Below are 19,467 nucleotides of genomic sequence, written 5' to 3'. Positions count from 1 at the left end.
GATTGCTGAAGGTAAGCCTTAATCCTATTATGATTGTTGTGCATATGTTGTGAGCATGTAACTATGGTTTTACAATTGGTATCAGAGCATAGGCTCACAAATATGAAAAATCGTTTTAGGGTTTTGAAAAACAAACATAAAATTTTTTAAGAGTTTTTTGCTTTACGGGTCAAGTAATTGATCAGGTTACTGACCAAGTCACTGGTCATGTAACTGGTCAGGTATCTGACCAAGTAAGTAACTGACCAGGTAACTGACCAAGTAACTGGTCAGGTACCTGATCAAGGTAAGTTACTTAAGTCGACTGCTGCATCTGGTTAATTATAAAATTCACGCTTCCGCTATGATTTTTTAGCAGCAAATTGGGGAAAAAGCAAAAACAGGTTTTTCTGTGAAAATTGTTTTCGATTCATAGCATGATAATTAAGTTTTGATTGTGCTCAAGAACCCTAGTTGCATTCCCGGCGTGCGTTAGGCTAGAGTAGATGGTGACCGGATGAAATTTATAATTTCTTGATTATTCTGTGGTTTCTTGGAATCGAATCAATTTTGGTTATGCTTGAATATGCATGTTGAATTGATTGATGATATGGTATTGTATCTGTGATTGTGTAAAATTGTATGAAGAACAGAAATCTCCCAGATTTTGTTTACACGTTAAAGTTGACAGATACAAGAGCTTAATTTTCTTACAAGGATGAATCTGGATAGAATGTAAAGTAAAAGAGCTCATATGTTTTGTGGTTTTCTGTTGGCATAAGTGATTATGATGCACAAAGCATCCTTCATTGATGTTGGCAGAAAACATTGATCAGGTACGTGTAACTGGTCAAGTAACTGACCAAGCAACTGACCAAGTAACTGTACCTGATCGAGTAACAAAACTGAAATTGTGTTTTGTGTTTTAAAACTATGCTTCAGTTTTATCTTCCAAAGAAGTGGTTAAGTATGGTTTTAGAATACAAAACAGCAGTATGCATGCTTGATGAAAATAAATACGGATACTTAGAAATTTTTCTTCTGTCTAAAGATGTGGATAAATTTCTTTGGATAACTTGTTTTCATTGAACATGGCATATTGATAAAGAACTCCAGGATATTAAGTTTCTGCTCAAAAGTGATGCTTAATATTGTTTTTGTTATGGACTGACATGAATGCAAGTATGGTGTTTAGGTTTTCTGTATGTTCTTGTTTTGGTTACTTAAAGCTAAATAAAACACAGAAAACTTAAACATATTTTCTTTACAAACTGAGAACTCACTCGAATTTTTGTTTTGCTCCTTAGGTAACTCTTACATGAACTTGAACAGTGTCTTGATGTTAACTGGAACCAACTATAGAGCTTGGCTAGACTCTGTGGAAAATTATATGGGAATGCATGAGAACATAGACTACTGCTTTACTGAGGATAAGCCTGAAGAGTTAAATGAAAAGAGCACCAAGAAAGATACTGACCTTTACAAGAAGTGGCATAGATCCAATAGAATGGCTAAGAACCTCATCAGAACATCTATGTCTAAGACTGTCAGGGGAAGTATAGAAGAGCCTGAGCTAGCATCAGATTTTCTAGAACTCATAGGTGCTAAGTTTAAAGAAAGTGAAAAAGCAGAAGCAGCTAGGCTAACCAAGGAGTTTCATGATTTGAAGTACATGGGTTCAGGGGGAGTTAGAGAACATATTATGAAGATGATCAATATAAATGGCAGACTCAGGGAACTCTTAATGGGGGTTAGGGATGAGCAAGTAGTGCATTATGCACTACATTCCTTGCCTAACAGTTTTAGTCATCTTAGGACCAGTTACAACTCTCAAAAGGGAAACTGGACTCTAGATGAACTTATATCCATCTGTGTGGATGAGGAATCTAGGATCAAGGAAGAAAAGGAACCTGCTACAACCATTAACCTCATTGAGAAGCCTAAAAGGAAAAAGCCCCAGAATAAGCTCAAGCCTACCAAAGCCATAACTAAGAGTTCAACAGCTGTAGTGGCCAAGGAAAACAGGCCATTCAGGTTCAAGTGCTACTTTTGCAAAAGAGTAGGACACATGAAAAAGGACTGCACTGGCTATAAGAACTGGTTAGCCAAAAAGGGTAAGATTTTTTCTAATACAGTTTTTTCCTTAGAAATTAATCTTATAAATGTTGAACCACAGTCTTGGTGGATAGATTCAGGCTCACCTATTCATATTACTAATTCTTTGCAGGGATTCATAAGGAGGAGAATCCCAAAAAGTGATGAAGTGAACCTGTGTGTAGGAAATGGCATGAGAGTAGCAGTCAAGGCTATTGGAACCTTAAAGCTCGATTTAGGATTAGGAAAATTATTAGTTCTGGACAATGTTTTTTATGTACCTTCCATGAGAAGGAATTTGGTTTCAGTTTCTCTTTTAGTAAAATCTGGTTGTAGACTTGTTATGGATAGTAATGGAATTCTTATTTCTAAAAATTCTGTTCAAATTGGTTTTTGGTTGTCATTCATCTGCTGCTGAAAACAATTGCCTACAGATTTGGAAGAAAAACATGGTGATGAACAGATTTGTAATGCAAAGCTTAGCAACAAACCATAGATAACTGAAGTTAAAAATAGAGCCAAGCAAAGCAACTACCAAGAAAACAAACATAGCAAAATTATCAAAACAAAACTGCTAACTCCCTTTTAATCAGTGTAGAAGGCTAATCAATTTAAAACTGATTTTCTTCTTTGCAATGATATAAATAACTGCATTATATTTCCAAGATCCCAATATGATAATCGCAAACCCCTGCATTATCGAATACATCAGACAACCTTTACTGAAAATATCTATCATGAAAAAAGAAATCCCACAGTCACACAAATCCAGACCTAATGATTATTATACTGGTGTTGAAACTCATTCTCTCGCATCAATTCCAGCAAGTTATCTAAAAATTGAAGCTAAATCAAAAGCGGAGGCCAGAGAAGACCCACCTTGTTTGAACCACTTATATAAATTCCAAATTTTGTACAAAAAACAAAACAAAAGGAAAAAAAATGGAAGAAGAAGATTGTTAAACCTTCAATTGTAGGACTCAACATGGACATAACATAGAAGTAATTTTTTATTTCAAAATTTCATACATTGTAAGTCGAACAAAATTTTGCTTTTCTGGTTGTTGTGTATAATTTGAAAAGGTAGAAGCAAATATGATAATTGTAGTGAGTCTTAAATGTTGATATTTCTTAGTAATTATTATTATTATTATTATTATTATTATTATTATTATTATTATTATCAGGGAATAAACATTTGGAATAGTACATAAAAGATTGAAAGGTATAGAGTCGAAACTTTATATGCAGCAGTCTATAAAGCAAATCAATCTTTCCAATTGTGCTTTCAGAATAAGTAAGTGCTGATCCATATGAATGCAGAGATAAAATTGTTAGTATACCAGTAGTTAAAAGGTCTCCAAACTGAAAGACAATGAGAGAATTAGCGAACACCAGTAGACTACCTAATATTCACGAAAGTAACAGAGTATGAACTGTGTGTGATCTACATTGGATAAAACATTTGTACTTGAAAAAGCAAAGACTCCTCAATTTACACCTCCAAAATACTCAAAAATCTCAGATCTTTTCTATGATTACTTGAAAAAGGTGGCTGAAAATCAATGTAGAAAAATCTTCAACAAATCAAAGCAATTGCTGCATTCTATCATTGATCCCATGATTAGATTCATATATAACTTAATAAAAGATTTGAAATTATCAAAGATGAAAACTGTACATTGAAGTAATAAGTACACCAAAAACGGTAAATGAAATCAAATGTGCAAGAACTACAAAATGCAGAGAGAAATTGACCCTTGCTATCTTTGAATTTATCATAATGCAATCATCTCTAATAACAGTTTCTTTTCTAGCAGATATATTTAGATGGTATATCTTCTTGTTTTAAGACTTGGGAGAATTACAATAATTGTTGCAAGGAAGCTAAAAGATGAAAGACAACAGACTACTCACCATGAAGCTACAGCTCGTGATCTGTTCAATAACAACTTTCAGCCTCTCCTACAGAAAAAAACAATAGCAAATAGGGTATGAATTATTCCGACAGAGAACATGCAGAACCTATTCTCTCCACTGATTTGAACTAAACTGGAGAAATTACAAATAGAAAACATACCAAGAAGAAGAAAGCATATACAATTGAAAGTGAAAACGGAACCAAGCAAAGCAAAAAATGATATATACTGACATATGCATGAAACCATTTACTGAATCTAACCCCTTTCCATATGCAATTCTACAAAACACACCTCAAATACAAATCCACACAGAACTCAAATTCAAATCAGAAACCAAACACAATTAGATAAACTTACAAACCCACCTTCTCTTCAAAAATAAGCAGACAAATCAAAAACAATGGTAATTCCAGATCTTCCTTCTTGCTATACCCAAATTTTCCTGCAAAACAGTGAAAGGATTAATTATCTTCATGAAAAATTGCAAACTGAGCTTAATTTGAAATTCTTAGTTGCGAGGGAAGATTTTGGCAAACATGCTTTAATCCAATAGCCGAAGAATTCAGAAGGGGTATCTAATCTCAAAGGATACTGTAAAAACAAATACAAAACAATGAGCCTGAAATTCAATTGGTCAAAACACAGATTGAAGTTATGTCCTAATTGAATCTCAGGCTCATTCTAGTGTAGCTGTCCTTACAGTAATCTTGAAGATTACATACTCCTGATTTCTTCCCCCACAGGATTAAAGCATGTTACCCAAAATCTTGACCGCAACAAATAGGTTCAAATCACAGTCAGTGTACAGATTTTAAACAAACACAACTGATGTTCATTATTTTGGCTACAAATGCATATTCAAATCTAAATACTATAAACGACAATGAAAAATTAAAGAGGAGAGGAACAAAATAATGACCAGACCATATCACTGGCAGACCACTTCATCTTTTCGCTTGCTTCGCAAATCACTTCATCTTTTTGGTTGCCATTCATCTGCTGCTCAAAACAATTGCATGCCTACATATCCAGAAGAAGAAATAATCAACACATTATCAAAAGGAAAGCAGAAAAATAAGAACAGGTGGAACATTTTAGTTATGTCCTATTCATTACCTATTTAATCTCTTTTCCCAGTTTCCTTCTTGCTGTACCCAAATTTTCCTGCAAAACAGTGAAAGGATTAGACATCTCAGATGAACCAATCTTCCAGCAATCAAACCATATTGATTATCTTATCAAGCTTTCTTCACGCGTTTCTAAAATTGATTTGCAGATTGTGAACAAACTCATTCAATAATAGTTAGCATCACTGTTTAAATTTTATTAGCAACATCATTTAAACATTCGTACCTGAATTTATATACTATTCTGCAAAACAAAAGAAGACCACTCATTACAACTACTAATACTTTCTTTGTATGAGAGTTCTAATTATGTGTGAAATCTGGCCAACTATGGTTGAAGTCTCTTTGAAATGAAGGTTATTTTCTAAACAGAAAAAAAACAGGTTGAAAAAGTGAGAGTTTCTGCTCTCACATTATCCACTTGTATTTTTTACAGCTTCACCTGCTTTTGGTATTCTACTTTTCAGTTGGAAGAAATGCGTCCATATTGCACAAAAGAAGCTCTAGTTAGAAATGCTATATGCTATTCTCTGCAAATAGTTCATTGCAGTACTAACTTTGCTACTTGTTTATCAACACAAACAAAGAATACGACACAAATTACACTGCAAAGCCTTGCAATCTTTCTCTCATTCTTTGCATTACAGATTTTTGTTTTCACTGAGGTTACACGCTTTTAAGAAGGCTGAAAACATTTACACTTGACTACTTAAATACCATTATTCTCTTCATTGTCTTTGATTGCATTTTCATTATTAACTTCTATCAAAACTAACTTCAATAGAAAGTTCATTATTGTGTATCAATACTCCTAATACTTTTTCCTTTCAAACACCATGAAATATTACTCCGGCCATACAATATGTCCTTCTCTACTGAATGACCAATCAAGCAATACACAAAACTCAGTCAGAAAAGAAGCAAAACAGAAACCAGTTAGAGTGTAACTTGAAAACCGGACCCTTATGTAAATCCAATTCCAATAAGTTAATCATTTAACTTAGTGCTATAGGAATTCAATCAACAAAATTGTTTATATAACATTATGAAAACTTAGTGGGTTCCTAGTTTGCAATTCTATATAATCATCATTAAATCCACATATCTACTCATTCTCTCTTCATGACAAAACAGAGCACGAAAAAAAGAAAATAAAGAATGATTTCGCTGCAAAGAAAGCAGAAAGAAAACACACCCGAATGTAGACACATTCATCATCAAGTAAAGAAGGCTGATTAATGTTTACGATAAAGAGAGAATGGGCATCATGTGGAGATCGTCAGACATGCAGAAATCAAACCCATAGAGCAATCTAACCAAAACCCTCTTTCATATACCTTTTTTCTAGCATAAGAAGAATTCGTCAACAGCATATAATCTCACACCAGCAGACCACCTCATATCAATTTTCTACTCTACTCTCGGGCTATGGCTTTAAAATTGAACTACAATGTTCAAAGGTTACAACTTCAAAAAAATTCATCCTCTACAAATCTCAGGAAAAAAAAAAACCTTATCAAAAAGTTTCTAAAAATTTAAAGTTGAGCATGATTTCAAAAATTGCTTAACATGTATTCGATTCCATTTACCTTGATTTACAGATTCAACTTTCTCCTTCTCTTCAGACCTTGCAGACCAATTTCTTACAACAGTAGCATATGAAACCTGCATACAAAACCAATCACAGTTTAACATTAAATAGGAACAGTTTACAATTACAATGGACAAAATTGAGAGAGGAGAATTAAGGAACCTTGAATGTAGAAGCAATCTATGTCTCCAAGCATGAACAATAACTCTGGAATTGGATGTTTGAAGCCACACCTCAGTAGCTCTTCTGCCTTTCTCAACACACATCCACCTCAAGGTTAAGCCAATAACCCAGAAACCCCTGTCATCACCAAAACCCCAAATCAAAATTCTTTCAAAAAGAACTACAAATTCTTTCATTCTGCGTGTTTCTTGATTATTACTATTATCAGAGAACACAAAAACACACACACGGAGAACATGCAGAACATATTCTCTGGAATTGTCTCCCTCTCTTTCACTCTATCAACAACAGAAACACAAAGCTCAGCCAAGAACAAAGAGAAAAAAGAAGAAGAAAACATCGTGTTTATCAGCTTGAAAAAATAGATTACATGAAACCCAAAATTTAACTCATCACCAAAACCCACTCTTTGAACACAAATCAAATTTGACGAACTGTAAATCGAAAAAACAGCCAACAAAGAAACCCTAAATCGAAGAAACACAGATGCAACCATGGCATGCAACATCAGAACTGAAATTACCCGCAAATCGGTTGCAAGTAATCTTGCCAAAAATCCTCAAATGGAAATAAAAGACCGATTGCACAATCCTCAACACTATTTACCTCTCGGTGGAGCGAGGTATCATAGACACGATAGCACTGAGAACACCCAGGTGTCGACGCAAGAGACATGAGGCAGGGGTACAATAGACTTTTCACAATACGGCTGGGCTCGAGCCGGCACTGTTACTAAGCCGATGAACAGTTAACTGAGAATTAGTATATAGTAAATAAATGTTACATCTTGCCCTATGCTTTAAGGCTCATGGACATATGGCCGTGCTGTTATCTCTTTGTTCCCTACGTAGAGCGTGAGGACCTGTGCACCCTTCAGAAGGTTGGTTACAGCCTGAGGGGCCTGGAAGGTCACAGTGGCCCACCTGGGCTGGTCACCTGCCCCTTCTGGTAAACTCACAGAATCGACCTCACCGAATCTACAAAGTAGATGGAAAAGTTGGAATTGAAAAAAAAAAAAAAAAGGTTAGGAGCAGAGTTACCTGTGAAAGAAATTGTGGAGGTCGAGGAAAGTCAGAGGCGCAACATCGAAAGTGACAAGGATCATTCGATCCCTGTTACTGGAGTCATGTAGCTTAGCCACCTGTGCGCTGACCAAAACTTGGGGGCCATCCCCTAGATCGTATGCAATAGCTCCCAAGCCACCCATGATAGAACCCACAGCATAAGGGCTCCTTAAAGTGACCCTTGAGTCGAACGCATCACACATATGGATGCTCTCAATCATGCGAAGATCACTACATATAACCATAAATCTTCAATCACTACATTGTTATTTTGGATTAGCAATCTAATTTCAAGATTAATTGACTCTAAAACACAAGAACAAAAACAGTTTTGACCCAAATTCCCAAAATGTCGTACAGTGCCATAAAGATTCCCGGAGCCCATGCACATCGATCCTAATAATAAAGAACCACGTATATAACGGAGGAGGAACTAACTTCGAGAAAGAACTTTGTAATTTCTCTCTGGTGATGGCACCAAGCTCCGGAGAGGCAGTCCAGTGCACCTGCACTGTGCGATCCTCAACTGCAGTGTAGTGGGTGAAAGGAAGGATGTCGATAAGAGGAGGCGTGATGATAGTAGGGTCCGAAAGTAGGGACGAGTAGGAAATCACGTAGTGTCCGTCGTGGTGTGGTGCCTCTGGGCTTGAGGGGGCGCTATAACGACTGACGACCCATCGCTAGTTCGCTACCCATTACGGCGTCGTACGCCACCACCCTGACATAGGCACCGATTCGGTTGGGGAAATACAGGGGCGGTTTTCCAAGATTGTCGGTGATGATGGGGACCTTTGCGTCAACGAAGCATTCTCTCTTCCCTGACCCACACATTCTCATCGGCAGACCCAGGGTGACTTGGTTTCTTTCGTCGGCGTATATCATGTAGTCGTAGCCTTCCAAGATTCTAAATTGACATCTTGGGTTTGCAGGTGTTGGGCTCGGCAACGCCGTGAAGGATGGGGTTGGAGGAGTTAGGACCGGCAGGGCCATGAAGGTCGGAGGACGAAGAAAGGAGGGAGAAGACGGGGAGAGAGAGAGAGAGAGAGCATTCACAGAAACAGAGTGAGCATGTTAGAGAGTCGAGTGTTAGAAATGAGTCCTTATATAGTCTTCAGCGAGAGGCGAATCCGTTACGCTCTCTAGCCGTACTCTAACCGACTACAACGGCGGGACTTGCTATGTGGGCCTGTACTTGCGTCATGCCTGTTAGCGAAATATTTCTACTGGAGTAAAACGGTAAAAAAGGAGGTGAGGAACTTTCTTATGTTTTAACTTTTATTTTGGCGCGGGGCCAACAACTTTTCCTTATTTTCACCAAAAATCTCAAAACCACATTACGTAACTATGTAAACTTTGAGCAAATCGACCCATTTAATAGACCACTCGTAACTCATGTTTTAACTTTTATTTTGGCGCGGGGCCAACAACTTTTCCTTATTTTCACCAAAAATCCCAAAACCACATTACGTAACTTTGTAAACTTTGAGCAAATCGACCCATTTAATTGACCACTCGTAACACATATTTATTTTCAATATACAAGCGGCTTTCTCTTTAACATGTATATATCTCTAAACTCTCAATTCTATCACAAGTAATCTGTCGTACGTACAACATGCACCTTCGATCTCCACTGTCTTTTCATTAATTTCAAAACCGCTCTAAATTGACCGTGTACACGTCTCAATTAACATCCAACACCATTGTCGTCAAATTACACACACACACACACACACACATATATATATATATATATACACAGCCCTTCTTGGCTGCGGATATCCGCACCTAAGCAAAAGGTGCGGATTTTTCAGTTTTTCCCCATTTTCCGATCATATTTTCACATCTTAACCGTTCAGTTTTTAGGTCCTAATGTATAGATCACTTTTGCAAATTTTCAGCCAATTTGGTGATCGTTAAGGCATTCAAAATTGCAATTTACCATTATAGACACGAACGGTTCCGGTTTGACAGATTCGGTTCGTTCGTGTAAATTGCAGTTTTGGATGCCTTAACGATCATCAAATTGGCTGAAATTTTGTAGAGATGATCTATACATTAGGATCTAAAAACTGAACGGTTAAGATGTGAAAATATGATCGGAAAGTGGGTAAAAATGAGAAATCCAGACGTTTTGCTTAGGTGCGGATATCCGCACCTGAGCAAGGTTGTATGTATATATATATATATATATATATATATATATATATTATATATATATATATATATATATATTATATATATATATTCTTCTCCAAATAGACTTGTCGATCACTCGCTCACAAAACAAATGATCCAAACACACATGCATTGCCACAAAATTATTTATGTCCGTAAAGCCCTATTTATGTGGGCTTGTTTCCAGTTTTTTGAATGTTCTCCAAACCCTTTTATTTATTTTTATCTAAAGTAAGTTACCAAAAACCTAACTTATTGTGTTTTTGAATGATGCTCAAAATACGTATGAGCGGTTCCCACATCTGATATCTTTTTTCTAAGCATGTGCTATTGTTGTTCTTTGAAATCATGAATAAAGAAAGCTTTTTTGAGATTATGTGCACATCTATTTCCTCAATTGATTGACCAAAAAAAAGAAACAAAGAGAAAATGTAACACATATCAAATACACCATATTAAGAAACTCAATCATCTCAAACTCGAGGGGGAGTCTAATAAATATCAACAAAGTCTTCTTTGCAACTTAATTATATCAATCTCCTAAATCCTCATGGAGTCTTCTTCAACGTGTTTGGACCCAAAATGAACATTTTGGCCTGACAAGGCATGTGTTGGAGAAATTGAGCCAATGTCAGTGGCTCAAGCTATATATTGTCGACAAGCTCGAAATATATATTTAGAGGTTAAATAAAGCCTACTATGGAAGCATGGAAGCATGAGAAGTTAACTTTAGCACATTTTCCTACTTCGGCTAGGAGAAACCGAGCTAAACAAGGAAGGAGGGGCGGCAGACTAACCAAATGAAATCTAAATGAGCTAAAACTTTCCAGATTAATACTAGACATCCCAAGGATAATTTCTTATGAAGAGTGACAGAGCTAGCTTTGAGTGGAAGGCTTTCAAACAATCAGTCCAATTTTTCTACAGAAGCAAAACTGGAAAACTGGACCTGTAAGAGGTCCAGCAGCATTTCCGGCCCAACCGCATGGAATAAAGCTCTGAAAATTTGTCAGGATGATCTACACTCATAGTGGAACATTTTTTATGAAGAAGTCGAAGGCTCATTCTGAAGTCTTGGTGGAGAAATAATTGAAGGAATAAAGGGGCAGAAACTGACCTAAAACCAGCTCAACATTCATCATGTTCATATTTCCTACCCACATGAAGAAAGCTAGATGCTTTTCTCTTTTTCCTTGGATATATTTTTCTTCTACAATCTCTTTAATAGATCATCATTACTTCCATGTTTCTGCACCTTCATGCTTTGCTTTCATTTCATCATTTCTCTATCTTTTCCATATTTTACAAATCACTTCCATACTCCACTTTCATTATTTTTCTTCCACTCATCATTTCACTCTTCTTTTTCTTCCTTATATAAACATCTTCTCCTCTCATTCTCAAACACACATTCACAACATCAAAACATCTCTAAGATGATCTAAGTTCTCTCTAGAGCAACTCCTCTCCTTCTCTTTCTCTTACCGGTGATCACACTCCTAGTCCTAGTCTTCTCAGAAGCAGACTTTCAGTGCCGCCAAACCCTCTGTCAACGTACTTCGGTTCTAGTCTCCTCGAGAGCCGATTGTAGTACCACGACCAAACACCAACACCAAGACACATTCACAACATCAAAACATCTCTAAGATGATCTAAGTTCTCTCTAGAGCAACCTCTCTAAGAGCAACTCCTTTCCTTCTCTTTCTCTTACCGGTGATCACACTCCTGGTCCTAGTCTTCTCAGAAGCCGACTTTCAGTGCCACCAAACCCTCTGCCAACGTGCTTCGGTCCTAGTCTCCTCGGGAGCCGACGGTAGTGCCGCGACCACAACGGTTACAGAACCAGCCAAGCAAGGGTAACGCCCTAGCAACCCAGCCAAGCTAAAGTCACGCTTTAGCAAGATCTCAATACTTCCCGGTGATTTCGCTCTGCTCAATCTGCAATATTGAGTATCGACTTGTGAACAAGAAGAAACTTCAGCAAAAGTCCTCGCCACGAGGCACAAAGAATCCCACCACGAGGTTGGTGCTCTCCTCGTCTACAATCGCTTGATAGAAGTCAGGTCAAGGGACACCCCCGACGACCGCACCCGAACGGTGCAGGCACGCCCGCGCAAGAAAAGAGACTGTTGACCAGCTGCAACAAAATTGGAGCCAAACACAACGTACTTGTGTAAACTGGTGTCTCAATTAACCAAATGAGATCCTCCAAGAGTGTTAGTAGTTCATTTTATCTAGACAAGTGAAAGTGAACACATATTTTCTGGTACTGATTGTAAACAAAGATTCGATATAAAATAATATCCTAAAACAACCAAGTGTACCACACGTACGCATTGAACAGAGGTTGGGGAGGGGGCATGGCTATTCTTAATATTTTACTATCTACCACACTTACATGGCGCTGAGTTGGCGTCTAACTTTGTGCCCTGTTAACAGAGTAATTGGACAGCGATGACCTATTAAACGGAAATTGTAACCACAGAGAGTTTTTAGATTGAATTAGAATGTCCAGATATTGAAATGATGACAGACTCATAGTACATGGACTAAAAAAAAATTTAACCATAATGATACCAAGCGTACCACACGTATGGTAGGGAGGAGGTGTGAAGTGACAAGTCACGTGAGAAGAGGCAGCATGGAGTTGTGTTTCAGTACGGATATCTCCATTGACTTTCGTCCCAGCCCCCAATGACAGATACTCGCGCGCTCCATTTTTTAAGTATCAGGGGGCATTATAGGTATCAAGTTTTGAAAAGAAGCTTTCTGATTGGCTCCATTTACGAACAGAGCCATATGAACCTATAGAACGACGACATCCCGTTTGCCCGTCTGATGCGCGACGCGTGCCCCAAAATGGCCAACTTTTTATGCCTGTTCTTGTGGTCCACCTGTACTTGCGCCGCACAGTTAAGGAAGGGGGAATTAGCTAGGCCTCATCAAAAAGCCCGCGGATCAAGTGGGCCGATGGAGGCCCGCCGGCCCGCAGGGCTTTTGGCCCGGCCCGGCCCGTCAAAAAGCCCGCAAAAGCCCGCCTTGGTGGGCCGATGGAGGCACGCCAAAAAGCCCGCAAAAACCCGGCCCGGCCCGTAAAAGCCCGCTAGGCCCGGCCCGTAAAAGCCCGTAAACTATTATATATATATATATGTAGATATGTGTGTGTGTTTATAAATATATATACACACATATAGATATATATTTGTGTGTGTTTATATATATATATATATGTGTGTGTGTGTGTGTGTGTGTTATATATAGATATATCTATATATGTGTGTGTGTTTATAAATATATATATATATATATATATATATATATATATATAGATATATATTTGTGTGTGTGTTTATATAGATATATATATATATATATATATATATATATATATATATATATAATATGTGTGTGTTTATATATATATATAGAGATATAGAGATACATATATATATATATATATATATATATATATATATTCTAAATATCGGTTGACCAATTCGATCGGATTCGAAAATATGGTGAAATTGGCTAAATTTTTTACCACACTCATAATTTATTGTAATAAACTCATCCAACGGTCGGATTTTCCATTTTCTTTGAATTGATAGGGGTTGCTCTTAGGAGTGTATGATATATAAATATAGGTTTATAAGAGTAACTACGTTTGACCTAGTTGATCGAATTCGAAACGATAACCAAATTTGCTAGATTTTTTACAACCACCATAAAATATTACAATCTCTCAATCGAGCGGTTGGTTTCTCCAAATTCATCTTCCACTTCATGGTTGTTTTAGAATGGACCTCAACAATTTAAATGCAATGTATAAGTCATACAACTTTAGGAGACAAATTAGTATAGGCCAACGTATTTGTAATTAAAAATTGAAATTTTTATCTTATGTCCACACACATCCATCGATGAATTATTTACAAGCGTGATGTAAAAAAATAAACAAGTTTTGCGTTCATCACGCCATCGGTCAACCAAGAAAACATGCAAGTGACTACAATTGACCAATCCGATCGAGTTCGAAACTATGGTGAAATTAACTAAATTTTTAACCACACTCATAATTTATTGTAATAATCACATCCAACGGTCGGTTTTCCCATTTTCTTTGAATTGATAGGGGTTGGTCTTTGGAGCGTGTGATATATAAATAGAGGTTTAGAAGAGTAACTAGGTTTGACCTAGTTGATCGAATTCGAAACGAAAACCAAATTGGCTGTATTTTTTACAACCACCATAAAATATTACAATCTCTCAATCGAGCGGTTGGTTTCTCCAAATTCATCTTCCACTTCATGGTTGTTTTAGAATGGACCTCAACAATTTAAATGCAATGTATAAGTCATACAACTTTAGGAAGAAAATTGGTATAGGCCAATGTGTTTGTAATTAAAATTAATTTTTTTTATCTTATGTCCATGCACATCCATCGATGTAATATATACAAACGTGATGTGAAAAAATAAGCACGTTTCGCGGTTGTCACGCCATCGGTCAACCAAGAAAACATATAAGTGACTACGGTTGACCAATCCGATCGAATTCGAAATTATGGTGAAATTGGCTAAATTTTTTATCACACTCATAATTTATTGTAATAAACTCATCCAACGGTCGGTTTTTTCATTTTCTTTGAATTGATAGGGGTTGCTCTTTGGAGTGTATGATATATAAATATAAATATAGGTTTATAAGAGTAACTACGTTTGACCTAGTTGATCGAATTCGAAACGATAACCAAATTGGCTAGATTTTTTACAACCACCATAAAATATTACAATCTCTCAATCGAGCGGTTGGTTTCTCCAAATTCATCTTCCACTTCACGGTTGTTTTAGAATGGACCTCAACAATTTAAATGCAATGTATAAGTCATACAACTTTAGGAGACAAATTAATATAGGCCAACGTATTTGTAATTAAAAATTGAAATTTTTATCTTATGTCCACACACATCCATCGATGAAATATTTACAAACGTGATGTAAAAAAATAAGCAAGTTTTGCGTTCATCACGCCATCGGTCAACCAAGAAAACATGCAAGTGACTACAGTTGACCAATCCGATCGGGTTTGAAACTATGGTGAAATTGACTAAATTTTTAACCACACTCTTATTTTATTGTAATAATCACATCCAACGGTCAGTTTTCTCATTTTCTTTGAATTGCTATATGTTGCTCTTTGGAGTGTATGATGTATAAATATAGATTTATAAAAAATTAGTGCCTTTAAAAATTTATTTATCAATAAATTAGTATCTATATATAAATAAAGATTTTTTTTTGGTACAATATAGAATTATAGATATGTTATCTTTGATTGTATTTGATCATTATCCAATGAATTTCCAAAGCTTGATTAAAAAAAAAAATATTTGTGTCTTTAAATATTTATTTATACATAAAGCCCGCAAGGCCCGGCCCAAAAAAGCCCGCAAGGCCAAGCCCGGCCCGGCCCGAAAAAGCCCGCAAAGCCCGCTTTATATGGACGGGCTTGGATCCGTCTATTTTTAATAAAGCCCGGCCCGGCCCGGCCCGCTATTATTTAAAAATATAACAAGGCCCGGCCCAAGCCCGCTATGAATGGGCCGGGCCCGGCCCGGCCCGGCCCGTTGACGACCCCTAGAATTAGCTGCTAAATTGAGCTAACTTTTCGGCTGGCTAATTGGGGGAAAGCCCAAAAGCTTCTTGATCCTAGACTCGCAGGTACGATGTGAGTCCTAGACTCGCAGCAATTACTCTACAGTCTACAATGGATTGTGCTTGTGAAGGTGTCCCTGTGATTTGTATGCCCAATTTCAAATGATCAAATGGTGCTTGCAAGATCTGTAAGTGAGGTTTGGAAAATTGGGCTTCATTTTAATCCTATTCACATCTCATTCAAGAAATTAAAATCTAATTAAAAACTAATAGTAATTTTGTCAAAAAAGGAGAGCCGAGAGCGAGAACTCTCAAAAAACTAGACTCGTCACACTATACAATGACAATTTTTATCACTAATTCAATGAATTAAACCTTCAGAATAAAAATGATAATATTATCTTTTTTTACTTAGAGGCCAAATGTCTGGTTAGTTTATTAAAGAAAAAGTGGATTCTTGAAAAAAAAAAAATTATATAATTAAGCCAATTACTAGGTGCTCGCTTGTTATATTTATTTAAATTACTTCTGAGTTTTATAAGCTTTGTAAGAATAAAGGTGTGTAAAAGTACTTAAAAGATGGGTGTATCCGGGAGTGCGATGCTCTGTCTTGTCTAGTATAGGTTATTTGTATGTCCTAAAGGGATGGCTCTTTCTGTCGGCCCCTTAGGGTGTGTTTGGATAAACTAGTTTCAATTTCCACAGATATTCTCAAATCATGAGAATTACGATTTCATGATTTTAAATTCCATTAATTGAGAATTCTATTGTTTGGATTTCATAATGTTGAATTTTTAAAATGACAAGAATTACGAATTCTAGTGTTTGGACTCATTTTTGTTAATGGAATTCAAATCAAATTCAAACAAATTATTGGAATAATCAAGTAAAAGTTAGGATCAGATTCTAAACAAAGATCCAACCATAATTCTATCCCTCTTGGCCTTGCCTTTGATCTATAACGTACACTAAATATATATTTCTGTCCAATTTTCTGTAGTTGAGGTTTTGTTCCTTAGTCCTTACTGAGACATCTATATTTGGTGTAAAAATCAGGGTGCAAATTTGACAGAAAATAATACAGTCTGCGTCTGATTGGTCCAGACATAGAGCACTACATAAGGAAGCTTCTCTGATGGAGAAATCAAGTACAACATGGATGTAAGAGTCCTTAACTTCAGCATGGGCAAGCCTCGCGTTATGTTCAATAACAACGAATTTCAACCTCAGGATGTATGATGATAAGATTAAGCTAGAGTTGTCAAACACAAAGGCTGGAGAAAGAAGATGAACACATTAGGTTTGATGAAAGAGTAGTGTCTTCCCTTCCATCTATTCTTACTCAATGAAGGTTAATATGTGATTATGTACAGTAGAATATACATCTGAATTTATTTCTCTAGAAGTTAACTACTCCGAAATGAAGAGAGATGACAGATTATCAAGAAATTTTATTCAATTGATGCGATTAAAGGCTGATTGAGGAAATGAGGAGACAGATAGATCAGCTCTTCTTCTACACCAGTACCCTACTATTCTTCCATTTCCTACAACAAAACCACATTTTCTAGTAAGATATATCATACAGATTTTATGAAACAATTCATTGCATATATTACACATACTCCAGAACAAAACCATTGTTGTCTGTATTCAAAGATCAAGAGCTACATCATGCATAAAAGGTGCCAAACCACAACCAAATGCAAATAAGAAGAAACAATGAGAGGAAGAGCAACTTACAGAAAAACTACCAAACAGATATGAAACAGAAATCCATGTTCCAATAGAATTTGATTCTGATGCATCAAATATAGATCCAGCATCACAGCCACAAAAATCATTCTTAATCAATCACAAAAATCATCTATTCAACTTTTAATATATATAGAAGGAGATATATCTAATTTTTAGAAGAAGAGTGAATTTTCAGAAGATAGACGATGAAGTTGTATGTGCAGCCAATTTTCCAATGAGGAGGCCACGACTATATCCAACAGCAACCCTCCACTTCGTCTTCGTCTTCGTCTTCGTCTTCGTCTTCCTCTATTATCCAATCAATTCTTCTTCCTGTGGTACTTATCAAAGCTCCTATCTTACGGTTCTGAGTTGGAAGACTCTAATATAATTATAGCTTTATATAAACTCATATTGTAAAACTAAAGTAAGATTGTACTCAATCTAAGAACACAAAACATAATTAGAGTAACATAAGCATAACACTACGATGAACAAAATATAAATCATGTATACCAACTTGAATTAGTCATGATAGATCTTCTCCTCTATCCAATCCTGTATGCAAACTTTTATGGGGCAAAGCTTATGAATAGCGTGGTGATTGATAGAGCAGGGATCTAAGACTTTTATAGGCATCAAGGACTAGGTACCTCCCATAAAGGATTCTTAGTCCTAATTAATGTAGGCATTTGTCAAACTATTTCATGTACATTTAGGATTACTCTATAATTAAGTAATCAACAATATATACCGTATTCAGTACTGATTATACATAAAGAGGTCATAAAACTTGAATAATCAAAGCATTGTCTAATTACGTATTCTGCAAATAAGGTAGCTAAGTTGTTGTGGTCCATAGTGAACATTGATAAGTCCATATTAATTCTTACAGTCTCCCACTTGGACTATCAATGCTCAAACAACAAGAATGCTACTGCATCAGATATAGTAATTATGAAGTGTGCACATAGACAAGACAAAATCATCAAGCCATCCTTAAACTCAGTCATTCTATGACTAATCACATTAAACTGCAGGAAATCAAACACTTAACTAAGCATTAGCACCCTGCAATTATAATGCAACAATTCACAAAACACAGGAGCTATTCTTTGTACATGAAAACTCAGTTTACTCAGATTAAAATCTGTAATGCAAGTAAACCAATGTATGATCCATTCTTAAGGATTCTTAAATATATAGAATCTGTAACTTAAGGCTTCTAGAAGCTTCACACAAATTTCATCAGTCATGTTGTAACTTATCTGCAAAGAACGCTATAATACTGAAATAGCTCATTACTCGAGTAAAATAAATGCAGATAAATTCAACAATGCTAATTAAGTCAGAAATTTGCCAAATACTAAATAGGAACTTCAAAAGGTTAATGTTATTACATCAATAAAATTTAATTAAAGTAAATCCTTACAGCAACAAGTTCTCAAAATTATCAAAGTAGTTTAAGTATATCAGAGTACTCCCACTGTCCAAAAGCATGGAAGATTTTCAGGTACTCTAATAGTCTGCGCATGATTTTCATGATTATGAAATTGCTGAAACTTTGGTGAATGAAGTTAACCAACAGATGTACCAATCTTACAGCTTTTATAGCATTCCCAGAAAAGAATCTACTCCCACTGAACTTTTAATTCAGGTATGCATTCAGTAAAAGGACATAACAAGGCAGATGCAATAAAGTCCAACACTTAAAACTTTGTTTCTACAACACATATGAAGGACTAAGCTGCATGTCCTTGGATTAAATAAATGCAAATGAAAACGCAGTTGGATTGAACGCAAAATATTGAACCATATGACTTAAAGTGTGTCTTTTAAAGGTGAGAACAATTCATGAAAGACAAATGGATTTACATTACCCCTGTCAAAAATAAATTGGTTATAGACACCCTATAAAGGTCCTTATTAATTGTAGTA

At 36.1% G+C, this 19,467-nt stretch overlaps 1 long non-coding RNA gene across 4 annotated transcripts; it reads right to left on the bottom strand.

Annotated features, from left to right (window-relative positions):
- Positions 1-2,463: 2,463 nt before the first annotated feature.
- Positions 2,464-7,566, bottom strand: LOC133729656 (uncharacterized). 4 transcript variants are annotated; one of them, XR_009856449.1, is made up of 8 exons: positions 7,420-7,521; positions 6,876-7,013; positions 6,712-6,787; positions 5,112-5,159; positions 4,920-5,015; positions 4,361-4,437; positions 3,991-4,038; positions 2,464-2,501 (listed from the first exon to the last, which is right to left on the bottom strand). It is a non-coding gene; the product is annotated as an uncharacterized LOC133729656 (long non-coding RNA). The 4 variants fall into 4 exon arrangements; XR_009856450.1 differs by lacking the exon at positions 3,991-4,038; XR_009856448.1 differs by lacking the exon at positions 2,464-2,501 and having other exon boundaries at positions 2,522-4,437; positions 7,503-7,566.
- Between the last annotated feature and the right edge of the window lie 11,901 nt (positions 7,567-19,467).

Source organism: Rosa rugosa, chromosome 2, assembly GCF_958449725.1.
Source record: "Rosa rugosa chromosome 2, drRosRugo1.1, whole genome shotgun sequence".
Taxonomy (NCBI): Eukaryota; Viridiplantae; Streptophyta; class Magnoliopsida; order Rosales; family Rosaceae; genus Rosa; species Rosa rugosa.
The sequence above is the reverse complement of the archived record's forward strand: the minus strand, read 5'-3'. Positions and strand labels throughout refer to the sequence as shown.